The sequence below is a fragment of the Amblyomma americanum genome, chromosome 5, assembly GCF_052857255.1.
Source record: "Amblyomma americanum isolate KBUSLIRL-KWMA chromosome 5, ASM5285725v1, whole genome shotgun sequence".
In the NCBI taxonomy this organism is placed as follows: Eukaryota; Metazoa; Arthropoda; class Arachnida; order Ixodida; family Ixodidae; genus Amblyomma; species Amblyomma americanum.
In genome coordinates, this window is record NC_135501.1 from 197,993,034 (window position 1) to 198,017,536 (window position 24,503).

The 24,503-nt window shown below is 50.2% G+C and overlaps 1 protein-coding gene across 1 annotated transcript in view; it reads right to left on the bottom strand.

The window, feature by feature from the left end:
* The window catches only part of kst (spectrin beta chain, non-erythrocytic 5 kst), a 214,894-nt gene extending 191,038 nt beyond the window's left edge, over positions 1-23,856 (bottom strand). The window contains exon 1 of the mRNA XM_077666319.1: positions 23,357-23,856. The gene's annotated coding sequence lies outside the window, so the exon portion shown is untranslated. The remainder of the gene's footprint in view (positions 1-23,356) is intronic.
* Positions 23,857-24,503: the final 647 nt, after the last annotated feature.

Sequence of the window (24,503 nt, forward strand, 5' to 3'; positions counted from 1 at the left end):
TAAAAAGAGCAACAAGATTTATACATAAGCGTTACGAGCGCCATTCTCTCCCAAAGCTCACTCCCGCCCCTTAACACAGACACATATGTGATCGTGTTATCCGTCTTCGCAAGATCATCAGCAAGCGTGTTTATATCGACGGCCCCTTTTCTTTCGCCAGTTCTTCAGCACGAGTCACTCGCCCTACCAACCCTGTTAACATCGCGCCGTTTATGCCGTTCTTATGCTGCTTTAAATTTTCATTTTTTTCCTTTCACAGTCGAATTATGGAACGATCTGGATAACACATTACGTCAGGTGCCTGTTGATCACTTTGTGCGAGAATTACCAACTGATACATTTTCTTACTGATACTGTACTGTTTTCAGCGTAATTTCTGGACTCACATTTGTAATCACGCACTTTCCTAATAATTTAGTTTCATGTGAAACCTTCCGCATCACTCCTGCAATCTCCCAATTCATGGGATAGCAGTATTTGTAAATAACAAAAAAAAAACCCTCCGCCTCACAGAACTGATTTGCGACCTCTCAATTTCATCAAGTACTGGACCATGCCTCCCGACTAGACCACTAAGAAACCATCCATCCACTACGAGACTGTGAATAAAATGTGCGCAAAGGCTACATCAAATCGATTGGCAAAAAAAAAAAAAAATGCCGGGGAAGAATCGCCACCGGCCGGGCTGGCAGTGTTATGGACCTTAGGGACATAAACACTTGAGTGCAGTGGGGTCGTGCGGAGACCCAGGGGCGTACCCCGACTTCCTCTCCAACAATAAAGTCTCTCTCTCTCTCTCTCGTAAACAGGTTGCCGAGTAGGGCGCCTGATCGAGAACCTCTGCGCAAAGTGAGGGAACTTTTGAAAAAGGGTCTCGGTGACAGCCCTGGCAAGTGAACGCATCGCGCCGTGACTGCAGCGTATGAATGACGGCGTGACGACCTCGCGACACGTTCGCGACAGTCGTGATTACCGGACCGAAATAGAAAAATAAATAGAAAAGGCGACTACGGATAATTGGGTGTTTCGATTACTGGCTGTGATTGCGAAGACAGTGCAAATACAACCTGAACCGAGCCAGCCGGCCACGACTACAGAACAGAGAGAGAAAAAAAAAATGTGGCCAAATGTTTTTCCACGAGATCGACTTCTCCACTCAGTTACGCTTAAAAAAGAAGGGCCCTATGAAGGAAGGGGGTAAATATTCCAGTTTGATTATTATTTGAGATGCGCTTGACTTCTGCCACCTCAAAGGCGCTCCGCAAATACGCAAGCGCCTGGAGGGCTGCGTAAGGGAATTAAGCAAATGAAGTTTATTCCAATAACACCACTCCAAGGTGAGCGGTTCACCAGCCAAAGCAAAATAGCGGGCACACACCTTACGAGCAGAGCTTATTTAGGACGATTATAAAAGCCTATCGACCACAGCATTGCCGACAGTTCCAGACGTTAACGCGCGTAGCAGCTAATCACAACCTCGTCCTTGTCTGTTTCTCATATCATTAACTACCCCCGTCTGGGCTCTGTGTTCTTCGATCATGCGATCCACACAACCAGCCGTGTTTACAGCCCCCCCCCCCCCCCCCCCCTTTTCCACGCTCGCAGCTCCAGCGACGACTGACGTGACAAAAAGCATTTTTGCCACACAGGCAGCACACCAACGGATCCCGCATTCCCGTTCGCTAGGGACGCTTCACTGTTCTCTATTTTTTTTTCTTTTTGTTACCGTCCATCCTATTTCTCCGTGCAAATTCCCACGGAGGAGACACCGTCAATCCACTCCTCGCACAGCAACAATGACTCGCTACGCGAGCATGCCAGCCAGGGACGAACAGTGAACTGTGCGCCAGACGCTCGATCCAGGCGAACAAAAGGAACCGAACGGGGGGAAATGCATGAGGAACGAACGACCGAACAAAGACAGAAAGAAAGAAAGAGGACGGCCGGGCATGCCTGCAGTGTTGTTGACAGGGGAGGCAGAGCGCAGTGCACCGCACTCAGTGCAGCGTGAAGGACGGACGGACGGACGACGGGGAGAAGGCGAACGGGCGGACCTGGCACACTGCGGCCAGACGCAAGAACGCCGGCGCGAGTGTTCGAGGAGTAACAACAAAATAAAAAAACAACAGGAAAAGAGAGACGAGCAGAAAAGCGCGCTCGTTCGAGGGGCGTCGGCGTCGACAGATCGTCGCACCCCAGTCGAGACGGAGCATCCGCGCCGCGGATGTCTGAGGATGACGGATGGAGAATGGGGGGACTGCCTGCACCCCCTCCCCCGCCACACACACAACTTCGGCTCCCTTTTAGACGAGCGTGTGCGCGCGTACGACCCCCTCTGCCACGAACAATGCTTGGCACGCACGCATACCCTGAGAGCTGGAGTCTTCACCTGTAGCGAGAGTTTACGCTAGGTGCGCGTGCGTGCGTGTGTGCATCAGTGCAGACGGCGAGAGGCAACAGTTGGCTTCGTTTTTCACTCTTTTTCTTTTTGCACGCGACGATCCCAGGTGGCGCTTTTGTCTGGCAACCTCAGACGAAAGACATGGCTAGGTGGCTTGAGCCACCGCCCGATGTAAAGGGTTCAGCCGTATCCATCCATCCATCCATCCATCCTCAGGGAGGTTAGCTTTGGGAGCACATGGCAATACACCAAATCAGGGGGTACAGGGTGATATGGGATGGGCGTCTTTCGAGAGCAGAGAGGCTAGCAGTAAGATAGCATTTGAGGAACGATTGAGAAAGATGGAGGAAAAGCGGTGGGCTAGGAAACTTTTCAGATACCTGTATATAAAGAATGTTGACACGAAATGGAGAAAGCGAACTAGAAAATTGACAAACAAATATCTGGACAGCAGTAAGGGGGCAAATCAGCAATTATCGGTTAAGAAAAAGGTTAAAGGAACAGAGAGAGCTTTGTGGAAAACGGGGATGCTGACGAAATCGGCACTGGGAACATACCGGACCTTTAAACAGGAAATTGTCAAAGAAAATATCTATAATAATTGTAGGGGAAGCTCTTTGTTGTTTGAGGCCAGGACTGGAGTTTTGCGGACTAAGACATATGGAGTCAGGTGCCACGAGATAGACACGTTGTGCGTTGCGTGCAGAGTGGAGGAGGAAACGGCTGAACACTTGATACTTTCCTGTAAAGGGCTTCACCCTACAGTGGAAGGCAGCGGGGCTGATTTATCCAAGGCATTGGGTTTTAAGGACAGTGAAGGGAAAGTGGATTTTAAGAGGTTAGAAGTAACCAAGCGAAGGTAATCTGATTGGTGGCTAAAAGCAAGACAGGAAAAAAATTTCACAAGACATGGCTAGGTGGCTTGAGCCACCGCCCGATGTAAAGGGTTCAGCCGTATCCATCCATCCATCCATCCATCCATCCATCCATCCTCCACAAACTTTCCGCAAGTCAAAGCTGGGCTTTTAGTTCGGAGCTTTCGTAACCGGTGTGTTCGAACAAGTCCGCCCCGAGGAGCGTGGACGCGGCTCGCTTTCGGTGAACGCCGTACGAATTGCGTTACGGCAAAGTTTCGTTTTACATTGGACAGGAGAAGACGACCACGTGACGACCTAATGGTGCACATCACTGATTTTTTTTTTTCCTCGCAACACTCGCAACCGACGCTTTCGAGTACGCAGAGTCTCCCTTGTACATCTACCGCTGTAAAAGTTTTTTCTTTTTTTTTAAAGAAAAAGAAATAGAGCAGGAGAAACAGTTCAAGAGGATCACAGCTGCAGACCACCTTGCGCTCTTTCTCGGTAACACTGGCCGAGGTCACTCCATGGGAGGAAGCGAGTGTGTGTGTGTGCGTGCGTTGAAACGATTTCGAGAAGTTGGGCGCTCGTACACGACCGCCGTACACTCACATTTTTCCGCCCCGTCGAAGAAGAAATGCGGTCGCTCCCTGGAGGCCGCAAAGAAAAAAAAATTAAAAAATAATACCCCACCAAGAACCGGATTTCGAGACGAGACGCGGCGAGCTAGCTCACTGGGCCGTGTTATAACGGAGGTCTCCGCGGCGGCCTCTGTACAGGGTGCGTATGCCCCCTTCTCATCTTCCACGCGCGCGCTCCCGGAGTTTTTTTCAGTATTCCACTCGCGTGCGCACCCGCAAGCCGTTAAAGGGACGCCCGAGGAAGACCGCAGGCAGGCAGGCATGCTGGAGGCGTGCGCATCAACGAATGCATTCGCGAGAGGCCGGCCATTGTGAAGGAAAGCGCGCGGGGCAAACTATTTCGCGCGCGAATTCAGCTACACACCAGTCGCCGCGTTGTTCATTGGAGAAGACGTGCACGTTTCAGTTTCCACCCGACTTGTCCATGTTTTCGTTTTTCCTTCCTTCATTTTTTTTTCCTCCGATCTGTCTTACGCTCCTGCTCCATTTTTTTTTCCTTCCTTCCTTCCTCACACCAAATCCCGGCCGCGAGACGGCCGCGTGGTGCGCAAAAGACGCCCGTGTGATGTGCGGTAGCTAAGTGGTTAAGAGAGCTCGGCTATTTTCTATGGAGTTCCCGGATTCGAACCCGACCGCGGCGGTCGCGTTTCGATTGGTGCGAAACGCTAAGGCGCCCGTGTGCTGCGCGATGCCAGTGCACGTTAAAGACCCGCAGGTGGTCGAAATTATTCCTGGGTTCGAACCCGACCGCGGCGGCTGCGTTTTTATGGAGGAAAAACGCTAAGGTGCCCGTGTTCTGTGCGATGTCAGTGCACGTTAAAGATCCCCAGGTGGTCGAAATTATTCCGGAGCCCTCCACTACGGCACCTCCTTCTTCCTTTCTTCTTTCACTCCCTCCCTTATCCCTTCCCTAACGGCGCGGTTCAAGTGTCCAACGATATATGAGACAGATACTGGGCCATTTCCTTTCCCCCCAAAAAACAATTATTAAATTATTCCGGAGCCCTCCACTGCGGCACCTCTTTCTCTCTTTCTTCTTTCACCCGCGAGCGTATAGCCAATCAGGTTATAGTTCGTAATTCATGACAGCTAGGAATAAAACACAGCACAACAGTGCACGTTAAAGATCCCCAGGTGGTCGAAATTATTCCGGAGCCCTCCACTACGGAACCTATTATCCTTTCTTCTTTCACTCCCTCCTTTATCCCTTCCCTTACGGCGCGGTTCAGGTGTCCAACGATATATGAGACAGATACTGCGCCATTTCCTTTCCCCCCCCAAAAAACAATTTCAATTTCAACTTAAAGACAAGGTCAAAGAAAAGACGGGGCAACCCCAAAAGCGTAATCAAAGAGCCTTAACTTTTGCGCCAGATCTTTCCGACCTACTTGGAGCATTCCGTTCATTAGCGACACGCTGGATGTTGTAAGGTGTGCATACACAGGTATAGTGTCGGCGCGACGTCTTTTGCGTCCATACAAACACCTATTACGTAGCCAAACTAACCGACCATATTTCTTGGTACGCGTAATGTAACCGCACCATAACCGCATGCGGCCCACAAGAGGGCGCCGCAATCGATTTCGACAAACTGGACCTCTTCTAGCGTGCAGTGAGACCTCATGGCACATGAGCGTCTTCAGCCATTCATGCCAGGGCCATTGGTGCAACAAATAATTTTTTTTTTCCGAAGCGCCTGGTCCTGTATTTACAAATTCCGTGATTCCGAGAAAACTTGCAATTCCTGTCGGGCAGAACGGCAGGGTCATTTTGTGTCCTGAAATAATAATAATAATAATAATAATAATAATAATAATAATAATAATAATAATAATAATAATAATAATAATTGGTTTGGGGGAAAGGAAATGGCGCAGTATCTGTCTCACATCGTTGGACACCTGAACCGCGCCGCAAGGCAAGGGATAAAGGAGTGACTGAGAGAAGAAAGGAAGAGATGCCGTAGTGGAGGGCTCCGGAATAATTTTGACCACCTGGGAATCTTTAACGTGCACTCGCATCGCACAGCACACGGGCGCCTTAGCGTTTTGCCGCCATAAAAACGCAGCCGCCGCGGTCGGGTTCGAACCAGGAAACTCCGGATCAGTAGTGTCTTGAAAGAAGATCAGCTCTTCCAAAAGAAAGGATAAAGATGGCTGTCGATAAGTCCTCCGGCGCGCCTAGGAATTGGTATCTGGTTCTGTCACTTCTTTCTTCTCTGACGCGGCGGAAAGCTTCACTAAAGCACTCCGTAGCCGAGTTTTCGTTGCGGAAACGACTTCGGATGACAAGGAAAATAATTAGTTGCACACAAGTGTGTTTTAGAGAAGATCATAAGGCTACAGTCACGCGAGGTTGGAAGTGTGTGGTCCGAGCAAATTACCAAGGTTTTCGAGCCAATGTTCGTATCGCGAAATACGGAATCCTAAACACCCCCCTTCCCCAACCACCATCCCACACACACACACACACACACACACACACACACACACACACACACACACACACACACACACACACGCATCGCCAGATTTTTCTCGATAGTACAACATAAACCACGACTGAAAGGGTAAACATAACCGTAGAGATAAACGCCTAAGGGCCACTTGAAGCACAAGAGCTTCTCCTTGAATTTCCTTTTCTTTTTTTTCACAAAATTTTTACAAAACGAACCACGCGTTGCACGTTACCCGCACGTAACGCGACATCTTACTTGTCTCACCGAAATCGCTTAGACGCGGAAAGCTAAAGCCGGTTAGCGCACAGGCAGATATATATAGCCAGCGACGACGGTATACAGCAGACGATTGCATGTTTGCCTATAAGGGCGGAGGGCGCGCAGACGAGAAGGGGAGCCACATTTCATGCTTAGTTAGGCCTAGCAATCGCCGACCGGACTGACCGGCGAAACCTTTCCATTCGTCCTGTGTTTTCTTTTTCTTTGCCGATTCAGACATAAGCGGCAGGCTTTCCCTCGTGAATACACGCCGCCACAGTTCTCCGCCGCAGGAACAGTTCCGCGTCACCGTCAGCTAGTTTTTTTTTTCTTTAGATAGATAAAAAAAAGAAACAAATACAAGGGTAACAGACGACCATTAGCAGCCGGGAATATGTACACGCGCGCTGCCGCAGCTGCTGCCGCGGCGCGGTCGTCCACGACTAAACGGGTCAAAACGACCAGAAATGTGGCTGGGAAAAGGCAAACAAAACGAGGCAAAGAACGCGGAGGGGGGGGGGGGTTAGAGAGAGAGAGAGAGAAGAACGCCGTCGAACAAGGAAACTGGCCAGTTGGCCAGCTATGTAGCGGCGCTGCTATCTCAGTCGGCCCAGGGAGACCGGATTATGGCGCAGGATAGAGCGTGTGTTTATGTGTTCGTCAGCCTATCGACAAAGAGTTCTATTCTCTAGCTTCCACGTTTGGTAAACACGTATATGGCCAGCGCTTCTCGCAATAAATGTTTGAACACGCACGCACACACACACGTTTGCGGAACCTGCATCTGGCGCCGATATACCAGCGGCGCTTAGTAATATGCCAGCAGTGCGGCGGCAAAACCGTATCAGTACACTCAAGACTCTGGTAATGCCTGACGTGGCGGGCCTGACGTGGCGGAAGTCAGAAAACAAGCAAATCGTGCTCACCAGAGGAAGTGGTTATAGTTTTCACCTATTACAGTTAGGCGCCTGATTGCAATGAGATATTTCGTAATTGGCCCTTACAGCAATAGCCGTATCAGTTTGTTTGTTTTTCTTCAGAACATCGAAAACGCTACCATGCTAGACGCTATAGGGCACAACGAATTCTACAAACCAGCAAACGTCTCATTCACAAGACGCTCTGAAGCATCAAAAGAAAGTCCGTGGTACCGTTCGGGTTTCCCAGGCCATGCATGCTGCTTAGCAATCCTACACGGTGCCAATACTCAGCCACTGGGTTCAAGCTCGCACAGATGTCGACAGCATCGCACCTGACACGATATTTGATTAACGGACGTTCCACAAACTCCCCATGCCTCTTTGCCGCCAGGTCTACTTCTGACACATTTAACCTCTTCAGCCTCCCTCAGGCAGCGTACACGTGCTCTTATTCCCCCGTATACCCACCCCCTTCCCCCCAACCTATCACGAGTGGAGGAGGTCCCTCTGAGGCGGCTGCGGGTCGGAGTGGCCCTTACGCCTGCAATTCGCCACCAGTGGCGAAGTGAGAAGATTCCTGCGCCGGAAAAATGCCTTCACTGCGAAGCACCCGCTTCTGACACCACTGTCCACCACCTGTCGTGGACATGCCCAGAAACTTCTCTGGTGCGCGCTCGCGTTCTTCAAGAGGCAGAGGCTTGTCCTCGAACAATTACTCCGATTTCCACTTGTGGCTAACGAAAAACATTTACGCCCGAAATTATGTGACTTTTTATACATAACCGGGCTTCATGCCTTTTTGTAGCGCATTATAACGTTCGTTAATGACATCAGGTTTTATGCCGTGCGGCGCACTTAGCGTCACAAATAAATAAATAACAAACGTCTCTCGGCTCCGTCATTGCCCAAGAATGGCGTTTGCTTCATGCAAAGGTCTATCGCACTGCTTACAACGAACCGTCCGAAAATTCGGACCAGGCGTGATCGCGGCGATAACATTCCGCCGCACGAGTACATCAGTGTCATTACGCACAGAATGGACTGGGGTACGGGGCCCGATACGAGTCTGTTCACCTAAAGGGACCCAGTACGCATTAACAGCCACTCGTGATTCGTCGATATACTGAAGGCAGCAACCCGGCGATTCATAATTCTCGAAGAGGACGAGGCCGACGAACCACAACCCCCCACCCTCCACCAAAAAAAAAAAAATATTCGAGACTCTAGTCAAGTAATAATGACATCATTACCTGCAAACGACGGAACCACCGCACAACAATCTTGTGACAGCTTGCGATTTGAAATGACATCCGCAGCACCATACACACAGCGACTCCGACTCCACCGGGATATACCTTATACAGGAGAGAGAGAGGTGCCGCTATAAATAGCGGCGGCATGTTTGCAACCACACATACTGCTTGCCAAACACACGCTCAGGCGGACCTACTTCCAAGTAAAAATAAAAAGGAAAAGAATACGGCGCGCGCATTGAAAATCCACAGGTGTGAATCCGTAGGCAACCCCCCCCCCCCCCCCCCCCCCTAAGCCTTCGCATTAAGTCCAGAAGTACATTCGCAATATTACGCCCCGCGTCGTCACGCCGATGCGGGGACGCCGCACACGTCACAGGCGATGCAGCTTACATGAACTGCCGGTTTGTCCCCTTTGCCGTCCTTTTTCTTTTTTTTTTCTTGTCGTTCCATTGCGCGCGCATTTTATGTCCCACGCTACGTGCCACGTTGCAGGCCGCGCAAGCGCGATGTTGGGGAGAGGAGGGGGGGGGGGGGGGGGGGGGCGGACGCCGACAACACACACACAAAAGCCGCGTCTACGGGCGAGAGCTCGACGCGCAGCGGCTGCCGAATGTCGCTTTCGCCTTCGTCGCCGCCTCGGTGGGAAGATGGAAAAAGAAGCGCGATTCGGCCACAGGCCCGTGTACTGTGCGATGTCAGTGCCCCCAGAAGAACCCCAGGTGGTGGAAATTTCCGGAGCCCCTTCACTACGGCGTCCCTCGTAGCCTGAGTCGCTTCGGGACATTCAACCCCGATAAACCAACAATGCACAGGGGCCGGTGCTTAGGTAATAACGGTCGCCTTCGATGAAGCCGGCGGAGGGCTCCGCCCCGTACGCTGACCGAAGGAGAGCGAAGCTAATGGCAAACTTCTCATTTCATGCTCAAGTCGGGACAAGGAGAGGGGGTCCAGTTTAGAGAGAGAAAGAGAGAAGTAGCGTTGTTGTTGCCCAGACATCGCCTACGTTTTTTTTTCCCCTTGTTTGGTGACTTTTATTCCGAAGAAGCCACGCTACGCAGGGGGGGGGGGGGGGGGGGGGACTCCGCCCTTTGCGAGTCGATCTGTTTGTGTGCAGGTTGCAACAGCGAGAACAGAAATACGGAGACTAGAACGGACACAGCGCGGAGCCGTCGGTCGGTCCCATTTACTACGCTGTCTGTTCGGTGTGTGTTTGTTTATAAACAGGCACGACAACCAGGGCAACCACGTGCTTTACGCAAACGTGTACGCACGCATAAGGGAAAGACGGCGACGGACGCTGCTCCCCAGGGGCAGATTTACGGGTCCCTTTTAATGACGACGACGATGATTGCTTTTCTTTTCTTTAATGGCGCAAGGGCAGCTTCGGCCAAAGAGCGCCATGGCACAAGGTATCTTGGTCTACTCAAGGTACGGTCACTGAGACCCATTTTCCGAGCACTTCACCCCAGAGGCGCTGAGCACAAGGCCAGGTGAAAGCTTTTGCCCGCTCGAATCCGGTGGGTACTCGGCGACGGCACAGGGGATCGAACCCCGAACCTCCGGAACCAACTAGCCAGCGCTTCCGAAATTCGCCAGCCGAACTTCGCAGAGCGATTTGCTCTGACGGCCTCTCGTCTCGACGTCAAAGCACAATATTAGGGGGCTTCTTTCTCAGTAAAAAAAAAGTATAAAAAATAAAAACAGAATTATCAAGCGCGTCACTTATGTTGAGGTATACCAAGGTTCCTTGTTCGACCCCTTTCAAAACGTCTCCCATAGAGGCACGCCCACATCTACCTCTTAGCTGCTAAAGATGGCATGCACCGATTGCCCCGCGAGCAATACCGACCTCGGCAGCTCAGTGCATGCACTCACTATACGCATACGGGCTGCCCTCGATTATCGGCCGAGCCTCGCTGGTAATACGCCGAAGCTTCGCAAGCCACCGCTATTAGCGGAGACAGTTGTGCTCGCTTAGAAATCACCTGGATCAATCTACTCGGTTGAAAGTGTGCATATACCGAATTAGCGCGCATTTAAGCCCGCCCCCCCCTCCCCCCCCCCCCCCCCAGGACTACACGCATAGCTATGACTTTCGAACCGCTAAATTTCGAGAATTAAAAAGAGCAGATATCGCTTTGGTCATGTCAGCACGACACGATATACCGTCTCTCTTCCCGTCATAAACCTAAAAAGCAGGGGGCCTGGTTCCCTTGAGTTTCAAAAAGTGCCTAGATTTCTCTCTCTTATCAGGTGTGGCGGAGAGAGAGAGAGGGGGGGTAAGACATCATACGTGACAGGTTTGCCATGAGGTCGCTGCTGTCCGCACGCAGACCACGCGATGCATCTCGCTCAACCCAGAGGAACAATCCAACGATAACACGACGACTCACTTTCTGGCAGTCAACTTCCTGCCGCTAGAGTTTTTGTCTGACCGTTCCATCATTTATCTTCCATCTTCCTTCTACAAGAATTGCAAACCTGTTGGGCGTTAACTGCTTGTAAATCGAATGCTATAGGGCTGATCACTGAAAGGGCGAGATAAACTCTTCAGTGACTTATGACCGCGCGCGAATACTGCATTATATCACTGCCCCCCCCCTCCCCCCCAAAAAAGAAAGGGTCATTCATCCCTCGAAAATGATTTTCGCCGCAAACAAAAAGACCCAGGATTGGACCCAGAAATGAACGCCGAGAAAAATTCCTGCGAACTCTCAAAAAATAAAAACCAAAAATTCCTATACGCGCGAAAAGCGTACGCCGCGGAAAAACGTATACGGTCAATGCGGTTGCACCGACAGCCAATGGATGGTATTCGGGGTCCACGCGCAGAAACAGAACGACTCACGACTAAGGCACAAAGCAAAAAAGGCAATCCCCATACTAAATGGTCTATAGACAGTCTATAGACTTCTTATAGACTCTATTGCCTTCCTATAGATACTTCTGTCTGTCCATAGGGCATACACTGTCTGTAGACAAGTCTTCTAAAAGTGTATGACCATAAATCTACAGATTGCCCATAGACTGTTCTCTAGAGTTTCCCTATTGAGAGTCTATAGACTTTACAGACATAAGTCTACGGACAGTCTATAGACTGTCTATAGAATTTTTTGTAAGGGGCCGTTGTATACAAGTCGACGTCCTCATTCAGGATCAATCGCCCTCTCCGGCTCCACAGGTCTCCAGACACGACTACACGTCATTGAATGAGCGAAGCTCGGCTGCCGCCGGCACGACAGCGCCTTAAAAAAATAGAAAAAACAGCACGGACAGTCATGAAAGCACTGTCGGAGAAAGTGTCACTCAACGACTGCACGGGGAAATCAAAGCGACTATAGGTTAAACAAAAAAGAAAAAAAAAGCAGAGCGAGCCAACACGCCGACATTTGTTTTTTTTTTCCCGATAGAAGGAATGAATGGAGGTCACCCGCGTCGAAAGAATACCTCGGTCTAATTAACATGTCGCAACTGATGCCAAGGCCGGCCACCTCGTCAGCGAGCGGGATTCCAAAGCTCCGCCTTATGATGAGGTCGCGGCTTAGAAATTCCGATGCATGTATTTTTTTTAAATTTCGACCAGGAATCCCATAAGCTGACCGTGCTTGCTACCGAAACATCATTCTCCACTCTGCTGATTTTTTTTTTGCGTCTGTACTTTAACTTTTTTTTTATTCCTTGCAGTTTTACTATCAAGGTTACTCCCTATCAAATGAAGGCCCAGGACGAATTGAAGTTGACCTGCATCGGCTCAATACAGCATTCTAATGACAGTTAATAAACAGGCTGCTCTCGCTAACACAGCGTTCACGTTAATCTAAAAGAAATACCGAAAAAGAAACCCCTGCCAGTGTAAGTTTTCACAAGCAAACGGGAAGCTGACGCCAATCCCGCTATAATTATTTACGGCTGATCTCAGAGGCCTGACCCCACTCATCTGCTTCCGGTCAGCAATCACGGAGTCCACAATTCCCTCGGCGTCATAATCACTCACAAGAGGGAATAGAGTACGGAGAATATTATATATTTCCCATTATCAACTTCGAACTTATTAGAAGTAAATACTAGTCTTTCGCTGAAGAATGCACGTTAAGAGTGCCACAGAAAGGCGATAAATCGAATTTTACTATGAATAAGAATTGCACCAAGTTTTATTGATTGTCGTTCCATGAGGGCAGAATTTTCATTCCACACATGCCTACGATATGCCACGTTCTGGAGCGCGACGCTGCGTGATCTCTGAGGTTGTAAAGATACATCCCACCGCAGCTTCTTCGAAGGAAACCAATCGAGCTACAAAAAAATTCAGAAAACCGACAAGGCTTGCACTGAGGCGAGTTGGGCATCTTCCAATTACAATGAGAACTCTAACTGCGATAAGAAAAAAATATTGTCCCTATTGTAACCTTTTTTAACAGAACCAGGTGTTTGCCATGCACTATCAGCGACAGAAACCTCCCGTTCACATAAGCGGCAGATGAAGCCTGTAGGTTTGTGATCGGAGATAGGTTAGTGTGGGAACAAAGAAATAAAAATAAAATCGCCCAAGCTTGCACAGGCTAACGAACACCGGTCCGTCTGTGATCTGACGGAAGATCCGGACTACACACTTGTGGACGCGATATATAGTCGGACCCACGTTCTCTAATTAGTGGTAATGGAACGACCTGGTCGTTGACACACGCTGTGCCAATGACTTCTATCCCCCGACAGTATACAGAAACACTGGCCTCCCTCTGTTTGCTTGTTTGTTCCTTTTTTCTTTCTGCAGTTGGAGGAAGCCAGTGACCAGTCTTAGAGAAACCCTCCGTGTAGGCTGGAACATTCAACACGCCACACACCACTCAACACGATGACCGCCCCCCACTCTTGACATCGGGGCCTGGCACTGAAGCCGGCAGTCCTTCGCAAAACTAAACAAAACAAACAAACAAACGAGAACGAACGCGCGCACATTGCTACGGCTTCTTTTGCCGCGGGATCGACCACACTCCATGAGAGATCCACAGGCGGTCGGGGTTCCCTCCTGCGCGAGACAGTGGTGTGTCCCGTGCGTGTGCGTTAGACGATGACAAACATACACGTACCGTATACGTACACGTGGCTTCCAAAACCGGACCGCCTCCCACCGACGAGCCAACCAACCGGCCAGCTCACGGAGGCAAAGTCGTATCGCGCGAGATACATGCCACACACTGGAAAGGATGCCGAGCAGGAAATGTAGCGCGGTGGCCCGGGGTAAGAAAAATATATATATAAATATAAAGAAGTCAAGAGCAGACGGCGGCAAAGTAGGAGGAAATGGAATGAACGGCGAGTGCGGGTGCAATAAAAAAAAAACGTTAAAAAGACAGCCAACTACAAAAAAGAAAATGAATCCCTGACCGCCGGCGGCGTCCGAGCAGAGCGCTTCCTCCTCCTCCTCCTCCTCCTCCTCCTCCTCCTCCTCCTCCTCCCCATCCTACCCGTTTAGGAGAGAAATACGAGCCGCGATTCCAGATTGCCGACGGGCACATATACACGAGCGAACGCACGATTCACGGCGTTCGCACACGCGGACAGATGCAGGGAGTGAGTGAAGTAGGTGCACGGTGGTGGCGGTCCATTACGAAAATCTAATTTCGCAAAAAAAAAATGAAAACAAGAAAACCCAAACGAGACCGGCAGATATGAAACACAAGCTTCCCGAGGGGAATTAACGGGCACAAGATTAAGAGCCGCCGAGGAGTATACTGTATACACACGCACTCTCACAAAGCAAGCAATAAAGAAAGCCACCAAGGCGTGAAGAGAACAGAGGAGCGAGATGGAGGGAGAGGATGCGGAGAGAGAGAGGCTGAAAGAAGACTCCCGTGCTTTGCGGCGGCGTACGCGAAGCACAGAGGAGTTGAGAGAGAGAGGAACTTCGCGGGAGGAAATCAGGAAATGCCGCCACCGCCAGTGCCACTCGACTCCGTTCTCGCTCTGAAGCCGAGCTACACACACGAGCGCGCCGAGCTGAATCTCGATCTCGGAGTGCTCGAAAAAAAAAAAGAAAACTGGAAACAAAACCACGAAGAATATAAATCAGGTTCTCCCCGCTGCCCTGCTGCCCGGCCCGGCGCAAGCGCTAAGGTCGCCGAGGGAGAGAGAGGAGGGGGGGGGGGGGGGGGGTTCACGGCTTTCTTCCATATCTCTTATCTCCCACAAAGTAGCGACGCGAAAAATAGAAGGTAGTATACACCAGAAGAATCGGCAAAGAAACAATTAAAAGAAGTGCGGCCTTATAAATATCGGGCAGTCCTGTACGGGCGACTCTTGAGGTCGCGCCTTTTTTTTTTATTTAGTTTAGATCCTCGTACAACGTGAGCCGTTGCAGCTGCAACACCACCAGTGTCCCTCCTCCCGCAGACTCCGTGGCCGTCGCCCGCATGAAGTGATGACGTCACCTCGCAGCGGGGTCACGTGATCCGTCGAAATGGTCACGTGCCCGCTTTCCCACACGCGTTACTCTTTTCACAGTTCTATCGTTTTATCTTCCCACCTCCCCATTACAACCTTACAGCAAATGTTGAAAAGCTGTGTCACGTTACGTGAATTACACGATTAATTTTTTTTTCTTCGGCCGCTAGTTTTACAGTTCGCGCCGTTCGAAGGTTATATCACGTAGCTGTAAACTGATTGTAGGAGATGCGATGATGAAAAAAAGAAAACGACAACGAAGCCATTTCTTGAGAAAAACGGCCTTGCCGTATACTATCCGTGAACCGCGGAGAGAACGATAGATTTGTTCTTCCTGAAGAAGACATCATGAAGCAGCTTTCTCCATTCGAACCATGGCAGTTAGACGAGCCCCAAGGTCCACAACATGCAAGGGCAATGATAACGGGACACTCAGACCGCGGCGGTCGCGTTTCGAAGGAGGCCAAACGCAAAATGAGCCCGTGTGCTGTGCGATATCAGTGCACCGTGCGATATCAGTGCACGCTAAAGATCCCCAGGTGGTCGAAATAATTCCGGAGCCCTCCACCAAGGCATCCCTTTCTCCTCTTTTCCTCCTCTTCTACTCTTCCCTCACGGCACGGTTGAGGTGTCCATGGACAAGCGAGACATTTGCTTTCATCAAAAGCCACTAATCAATCATATCTTTAGCGGCACGGCTGGCAGGTGTTGAATGCGGTGTCAACTTGATACCTCGGCATTGTACAGCATTAAATCGCAAAACAAACTCACCTAAGCATTTTGCTTTCGAACCGACTTTTTTTTTTTTTTATTCGAGAAGTGTACCATGAGGCATAAGTTGAAAAAGGAAAGGGGGGAAGGAATGCACGGGATTGAAAGTTAAAAGAAGGAGTGAAGAGCCGTTGCGCTGAGGTAGTCGCAGAGGTTGTTAATGAAACGGTTGTCCATTGTCCACTTCACGAAGTCACTTTCGCGGTTCCACCGCAGGCCCACCTCCCTGAGGAGCCGTTTTCTGATAGCAGCCGTCGCTGGGCACGTCCACAACAAGTGCCGCACATCACATATGTCCGGTGCAGCGCCATAGTGAGGGCACCTGTCAGGTGCTGGCAGATCTTTGGCACGCCACCGATGACGGACAGATGGTGTCAGAGCCGCCCCTGCCCGAATCCGGCGCACGGATACCTCCTCCTGCCGAGTAAGACTACGGGGGAGAGGGTGCGAACACGGAGGAATTAGAGCGCGTGTTCGCTGGCACAAAACTTCGAAATCGGAAACATGGGACAGGAACGGATCTGGGGGAAGAGGGGAAGGTGGCGGATCGTCTAATGTATGAAGATGAGTCATAGCATCCGCTTGAATGTTATGTGGATCCTGGGCATGGCCGCGAATCCAGTGTATGCGCACAGGACATGGATACTTTGCGCAGAGCACATGAATAGATTGTGAAATCTGGAACGTTCGTCGAACAGCCTTCAGCTGTTTAATGGCGGCGCGGGAGTCGGTGTAAATGTGAACTGTATTGAATGTTGGAACGAGCGGAAGGGAAGCAATGGCATTGTAAATGGCTTGAAGTTCCAATGCCAGGGGAGTGCACGTATCCGCAGTATACGTCGCGCGAGAGTTGAGATGCGGATGAGATGGACTATACACAGCAGTAACTCCCCTCTCTGCAGAATGTGATGCATCCGTGTATAATATGCACCCTTCAGGCAGATACGCTGCTGATACCGACGGGGAAACAGTGGGGCGATTGTCAGTGAGCTGGCAATAGGACCACGGTGGAAGTGTCTTTAAACGATGAAGTTTGAGAGACTGTTTTCGAGCTCAATTTGCCACCCGTTGGTCGATGATCTCACTGAGTGTATTAAGTTGGGCGAACTCCTGTAGCACAGGTATGGGTGTTAAACGAGGCAGATATGTTATGACGCGCATAGCCTCACGATTGATAGCTTCAAGGGAGTCCCACTGTCTGCGGGTGAGACGTTTAAATTGTGCCTGATATACTATCCGTGGCTGAAGGATAGAGCGCACAAGCTGGCGGGCCGTATGAGCACGTGCGCCACCAGAGCGCATAGCTATGCGACGAATCAGACCTAGAGTAGCGTGAGCCGATTTACGGGTGGCTGTCAGCCACGGGGTGCCAGTCCCAGATGTATGGAGGAGAAGACCAAGAATACGAACAGTTTCTACCTGAGGAATCACAGAATTATGTACCGTAAAATTTAAAGCGGGAGCTTTCCGTAAGGTGGCTTTATTTCCAATTCGAATGAAACATGATTTAGTAGGAGAGAGTGTTAGACACAGAGGTGGGAGGCGAGATGTCAATACATCCAGCGCGTGTTGAAGGACCTTCCGACTTTCGGACGGTGTCGTGATCAGAAAATATGCCTAGGCCGGTCGATGTTTTGTTTACATCGGTGTCACTAACGCGACAAAAATACCTATACTGGCCCAGTGAGATCGGTGCATTTTCACCCTGTGCATTGCTCGAACCGCCGAGCTTAGGGAACACAGTAAAAAAGTTTGATGCGCAAAAAGTTTCTCCATCACCGGAGTCGTCCAGGCGCGTCGTATATATCTCTGCTGAAAAAAATCTGTATGAATCAATAGCCTCATAAAGCTTAGTAACACACTGTGGGGGGCCAGTTGGTGCATGCTTGTGGAACAACACGACGCGCTTTATTATATCATACAAATGTCATACTTTGTCATACACTTCGTATAATAATTTATAACTTATTGTAAACATTTGCAGGCCTAACCACTGCGGTGGCTCAGCGGTTATGGCGCTCGGCTGCTGGCCCGCAAGACGCGGGTTCGATTCCGGCCACGACGGTCGAATTTCGATGGCGGCGAAATTCTAGAGGCCCGTGTACTGTGCGATGTCAGTGCACGTTTTAAAGAACCTCTAAACCCCATAAACCTAAACCCCATAAAGAACCGAAAAAAACCCATAAACCAAACCATTTGTACGACAAAACCTATGGGGTTTATTGCATCATAGAGCTTTTCTTCAGCAGGCATATCAAGGGGGCACAACTTACTTAAGGGATGGGCTCGCTAATTTTAGCCTCCTGACATTTAACACCTTTATTACAATAATAGGCAAACAGTGTGAATAGAAAACAAATAAGCACACCGTAGCCGTAGCACTCCTAGACGCTGTAGTACTGAGCACGGGTCGGTGCTCAAATTCACTGCGCACAGCACATAGTCTGAACAAAAATGATACTGTCAGTTCCAATCCTTGGAGACGCGCGGGGTTAGAGTTTCAGCCTAACAGCGTATATTCGATCATTCACATTCGAAGGGGACCGAGAACACGCCACTCCGGATAAACCGGATGTTCAAATTAAGCGAGTTTCGAATTAGCGAAAGTTCTCGGGCGTAGTTATAGCTGGCACAGGCCTCGGCACTCACGGCGTAAGCCATGACACGACTCAGGCTGCCGGCGGCGAGGAGCCCATTTTATTTCGATAGAAACAAACAAACGAGAAACGGAGGCGCAGACTACAGTCCGTGAAAAAAAAAAAAATCTGGCGAGCTAATCGGGTCAGACGCGGCAGTTTCGCTCACTTTTCCCTGAACGCTCTCTCGAATGTCCCCATTAGCGTCACCTGTCCACACCTGTTCGCCAGGAAGGGCAATAACCTGCACACCAACAGTTTAGTTGTTCCAAAGTCGCACACCGTTCTGGGGCGTCTCGCCAATGCCGTCTCGCAAGCACTCCGCATTTCGCGCAGGATAACCGGTACAGCGTATGCTATGCTACGCTACGGTATATGATATGATATATGGTATGGTATGGTATGGTATGGTATGGTATGGTATGGTATGGTATGGTATGGTATGGTATGGTATGGTACGGTACGGTAAGGTTGGTGACAGCTACACGGTAACCAACTGTGTACAACGAAAATTCATACTGACGAAGTTATAAGCGGCGGTTCAGGGTATACCGTGGGAACATAATAAACCCCAGACAGCAAAAAAAAAAAAAATCAGGGGGCACTTGGCCGATCTAATGTGCGCGAGGCGAAAGCCTTTCCGCACGACTTTGGCTGCTACGGTTGCTGCCTTTGTGAACTACTCATTAATGGTTAATTATCTACTAGCTACTACTTAATGGTTCGTTACTAACTATTCATTAATGGTTGCTTAATCATTTCAAGTGACTATTTAGTAATGACTAGTATTAGTTACGACTAGTCAACTGTCTACTAGCTACTACTTAATGGTTCGTTACTAACTATTCATTAATGGTTGCTTAATCATTTCAAGTGACTATTTAGTAATGACTAGTATTAGTTACGACTAGTCAACTGGTTAGTTGCTGGATGTAACGGACGCCGGACAGATCCACGGCCGCGAGTATGAGCCATTAAAGGCTTTCGCCTTAAAATAATAGAAACGGAACATGAGAACTGGCGCTCCAGCCACAACTCCAGACAGCAAACAAAAATGCGGTCAAGATCAGAACCGGTTCATCAAGCATCACAACAGTCACACACAGCCGAGGTTCTTCTTGGCTGAGAACTGCGCTTTCGACTGCGCCATCACGCTGACCGCGCTTCAAGTTTTTACGCGAGAGCTGACGACGCCCGTTCGAAACTAAAATATGCCCATGAACGTGATCAGCAGCAAACAAAGAATGATTCACAAAATTTAAAAAAATATAAAAAAGGGGTCCCGAAGGCGTCGGAATTCGCACTCGGAGAAAGACGTAGGAAGTGCAGCGTATATAACGTACAAATAGGGGCCTCAGCAAGCTTAACCATTCGGTATTCATAAAAAAAAATTGTGTATTACAGATTGGACCACTCTTCGGCGACTAACACGCTCGAAGCTTGGGACCGGACAGGGTGCTGCTGCTGGCAACAAACCAACACGGAATGGCTCGAGTAGGCGCGCAACGGCCGCGACACGCGCAGAATAGGTGCGCCAATTCTTTCGTCCAGCTTTCGAAACTTTTAGACGACGTCAAGTCGTCTTACCGCACCAAGCGAGAAAGTTGGCCCGGCGACAAGTGTCCAGGGCGGCGTGTCCAAGTCGAGGCATTTTTGGCACGACGTGGGAACGAATGCGCACCAGAATATACCCATTAAGAACATTTCATTCCGCATCATATCATCCGCTTTTCATTACACGTCACTTCACATCCTCATTGATATATACCTTATCATCACTTTTTTTTTTTAACTCCGAAGACGAGACACAGTGACACGCTTTCCAATAAACAAAACCAAACCTCCTTTTTTTTTTGTTCTGCAGACGAGACAAATCTCTCAACTCCCTCCAATCCGTCACTGACATCGCCATCAACGATGTTTGCCACCACCATTACCGTATTCAGGCAAAGAGGGGAAAATACGCGGCCTCACGAGCAGACGACACACGCGATCGGCCACCAGCAGAAGACACACACGCCAGCCGAAGACAGTCGCGAGCGGTTTCTCCTAGCTGTAACCTCGGCTGATTTGTGCGCGCACAATCTCCGCAGACTACGACAAAAACAACGAAAGCTAAAAAAAAAGACCTGCCTACCAGCGGGCGACTTGAGCACAGCGCAGACGCGAGCCACACGCCAAGCACGACTCCTCGCGAAGAGGGTCCGCCGACGCGCTCTCACATTCTTGCAGCGTGCCGATATACCACTCCAACGTGACATTTGCTGAGCCGCGCTGCCATCCCACTTTTCATTTACGTACTTTCTTCTTCTTTTTTTTTTTCAAACCGTCGAGGCAACGCCCTGAACGGCACGGCGGCGGTGAATAAGCGGCAGAGGCCGGGAAAAGCAACGGCCCCGCGCTAATAGCGCAGATGGCATCGCACGGCTGGCTTCAATAAGGGAAGAAGGGGGGGGGGGGGGGGGGTGCGGGGGGGGGGGGGGGGGGGGGGGGGGGGGGGGGGGGGGGGGGAAACGAGTGGAAACGCCCAAGGCTACGCTCAAAGGCCAACGGATCCTTCTTTCCATCTACCGACCAAGAACGTTACGGGCAGAAGCAAATAAATAAAAAAAGGAAGACCTACATTCCGCCGCAGCGCCTTATAAATGTCGCGGAAATCACCAGCTGCCGGAGTGTTTTATTAAGCACGTGCAAGCTCGCACAAAGCTTGCTTTCGTGAGGTCTCGCCACGAAATCAAAGGGGCTTTCCTGCGGCTATTACAGGGACGAAATTAACGCCGAGCTCCTTTTAAATTCGTGCAGGAAAGAACACAATGACTCCGGACTAACGAGTTCGGGAAAATCCCCCATGGTGGAGTATATTTCATTCAAGTAACATCCTGATGAACGCTTAAAAGGAAAAACGTAACGCTATCTTTAGAGGAAAAAAAATAGAAAAAGAATTACCCTTCTAGTGGAGTTAAATACAGGAACCATCTCTACAATGGGATAATGGCTTTGGCAACTACGGCGACCAGGACGGCAAGCAATTGATTGATCAACCGATAGAGCTTTCCTTCATAATAGCGCGGCCACGTCTATGGGGACGTTAAACCGCAGTTATTCCCTTTTATGAGTGCAGACTATTGGCAGCCTAACTGCATGACGAATGATTTTCGAGGGCACTGGCCTATTGGAACAGTGGTAGAGACGTAATCACGTAAATCAGTGACTCAGGCGGAGCAGTTGACAGGCCACTGCAGGGCTAATCCCACCTATAGTACATTTACACCCCCCACCATCTCGAGGCAAGGAGGTAGCGCAACCACGAACTCGCCGCTCAACATATTGTCAATTGAAATGCATGACATAACAAACCGCTTTTTTTTTTTCATTTTTCTCTTTTTTTTCCCAAGACACGTCGCACCGTCAATAAGCTTTGTATTCTGTAACCGCAAGTAAACATAAAACAAACATTTCTGCAACAAAATTCGACGGGCACCCGAGCACTCGAAGTGTGGCCTCGGGTATTCATAACGATCGGACGCGACGTTGAGAACTTCACGCTTCACGTAATAGCTAGCACGAAGTCGGCTCCACCGCTCAGCGCGAGTAATGGGCGTGTCCCTGGGCCTCTCCGGACATCATCCGTCACGAGAATACACGCTATTTCACGCCGAACCCGCTGCAAAAAGCCCCGTTTCGGGAGGCAGAAAAGATCTTAGTAAATCAGCCCATCTAATGCATGCGAAACGTATACCACACCGCTGTCCGAAACTAGAGGAAAGCGCCCACGGAAAGGCCAACGCGAACATACAGAACGAAACCGAAAACGTCTTATCTTAACGATCAACATCCAGTTCCGACAAAGAATGCGGGTGATCGAAAGCCTCGACGGCGAGACATGACTCCGTCGTTCTTCGTAAAAAAGTGGGCTTAATTAAAAAATAAAAGCGTGCGGAACGGTGGGGTTTCGAGCACTCGGTAGCAAAGCGCAAACTTCACTCAGCCGACCAACCACTGGACACGCGCGATTCGTTTGTCGCTGACACCACTGCTCTGAAGCTGGCGGATCAATCTGTAAATACTCTAGCGCATCGCGCCGAGCACAGGCCTCCCGTATCGATCTACGCGTACGTAGTACAAGGGGGGCACGAACGCTGGGATGCCATGACATCGCGGCGGATTCCTGCACTCCGAGCACGCTCCTGAACGATAATGCCGTACTAGTCCTGGCAGCCAGCAAACGAGTACTACGAGCATTTGGAGCGAAGTCCGCGTTCCCACTTAAACTACTACCGCAACTGCTTGAGATTTCAAACGGAGCCTGCAGACGACCAAGGACGTTTCGGCTGCTTTTCAACGTGGATCGACGGCTGCTACCAGAGCACTAGAATACTTCGTTGATTACTACAAGACCAGCATTACGGGTCGGAATAGTTATGCGCGACGTTAAAATCCGTGCCAAGGAGCAGTATGCAAACTTTTAGCAGCCATCTTCTTCGCGGGAGCAGTTCCGAAACGTCTCCCCTCCCCAAGATGGTCACTTGTCAAAACAGGAGCCGCCGCGCCGGCGCCCGATCGTTGCTCGCGTTATCACCAACGGCAACCGCTTCGCGCTACCAAGCGACCTTATCTCAGCGCTCGTAGTCGGGGCCGGACACGTCGAAATAACCGGCAGCATGCAGCAGCGTCGAGCGTTCGAACGCGGCGCAAAAAAGTAAACCGCAAAACTTACCGGGCGGTCAAGTTGAACTTTTAGGCCTAGCAGACGCCACCTTCACGGAGCGACGCGTCGGCCGGTGCTCGCAGACAGCCGCCAAGCGGGCCTCGGCGAGAGGGGGACACCAAAGCACCACCACACCGCAGCCCCGGTGGCCGCGTGTCATTCGTATCCAAAGAGGTTTTCGCAACCAACTCCGGTTGCCAACGTCGCGTCGCCGACGTTCTTGGTCGCACGATGTCGTCGGCTACTGCCGCTCAGATGCACGGCCACCACGGGAAAAAAAAGTGCACACTGCTTTCCGAGCAGCGCTAGAGCCGGCTTTTTTTTTCCTCCGGGCCCCGCTATCGACACCACAGCACCGGCCTGCGCGGCCGAACAACCCGAGAGACGTGCACGGATGCCGGTGCCCCGCACGGAGCCTGTTTTGTTCGCGGAAAGGCCAGGCTTCTCTTCGCGCTCAAGTCGTGTTCGTGTTCCCGCTACAAACGCGCCTCGAGCCTTGCCTACAGGTGCCTTTCAGTTTTTGTTTCGCTTTGTTTTGTGCAACTGCCGACCGCTGCGCCAGCCACTGGAAAATATGTCAACTAGCGCAAAGCTTTCTGTAATGTAACGAAGGGGGCGCCACGCTACAACTATTCGCTGCCGCCCATTTCGAATTACGGTCGGAACGACGGTCTGAAGTATTTCGTTTTATGCATATCAAAGGTCCTTTTAGAGCAGAAGTATACGATTAAATGTACCGCATGCCTTTTCATTCACCAGAGACGGTATGCGGTGTAGAGATGCGCGCAAAGGTGAACCTGCGCAAAAGCGAAGGCAGACGAAATCAGCTGCACATACAATCTACTGAGGAGCAGATTACCAGGTTGATTTCGCAAAGCCAGACAAGACGATATGATGACAGTCGAATCATATCTCATAAAGGAATAATCTTATCAGCAGAATACCTGGACACAGAACCAAGAAAACCTCCTGCCTGCAAAAACATGAGTAAATACGAAAAAACAACAACACGAATTTCAATTTAACTTCTATTGACTAGAGTGCCATCCTCGGCAGTCGTGGAGCTCGCTCCTTTATTGACTCTCAGTACGCATTTAAATCACAAATTGTCGAGAATAAGAAATACATCTGCTGCGTGACGACTAAAGATATAAAA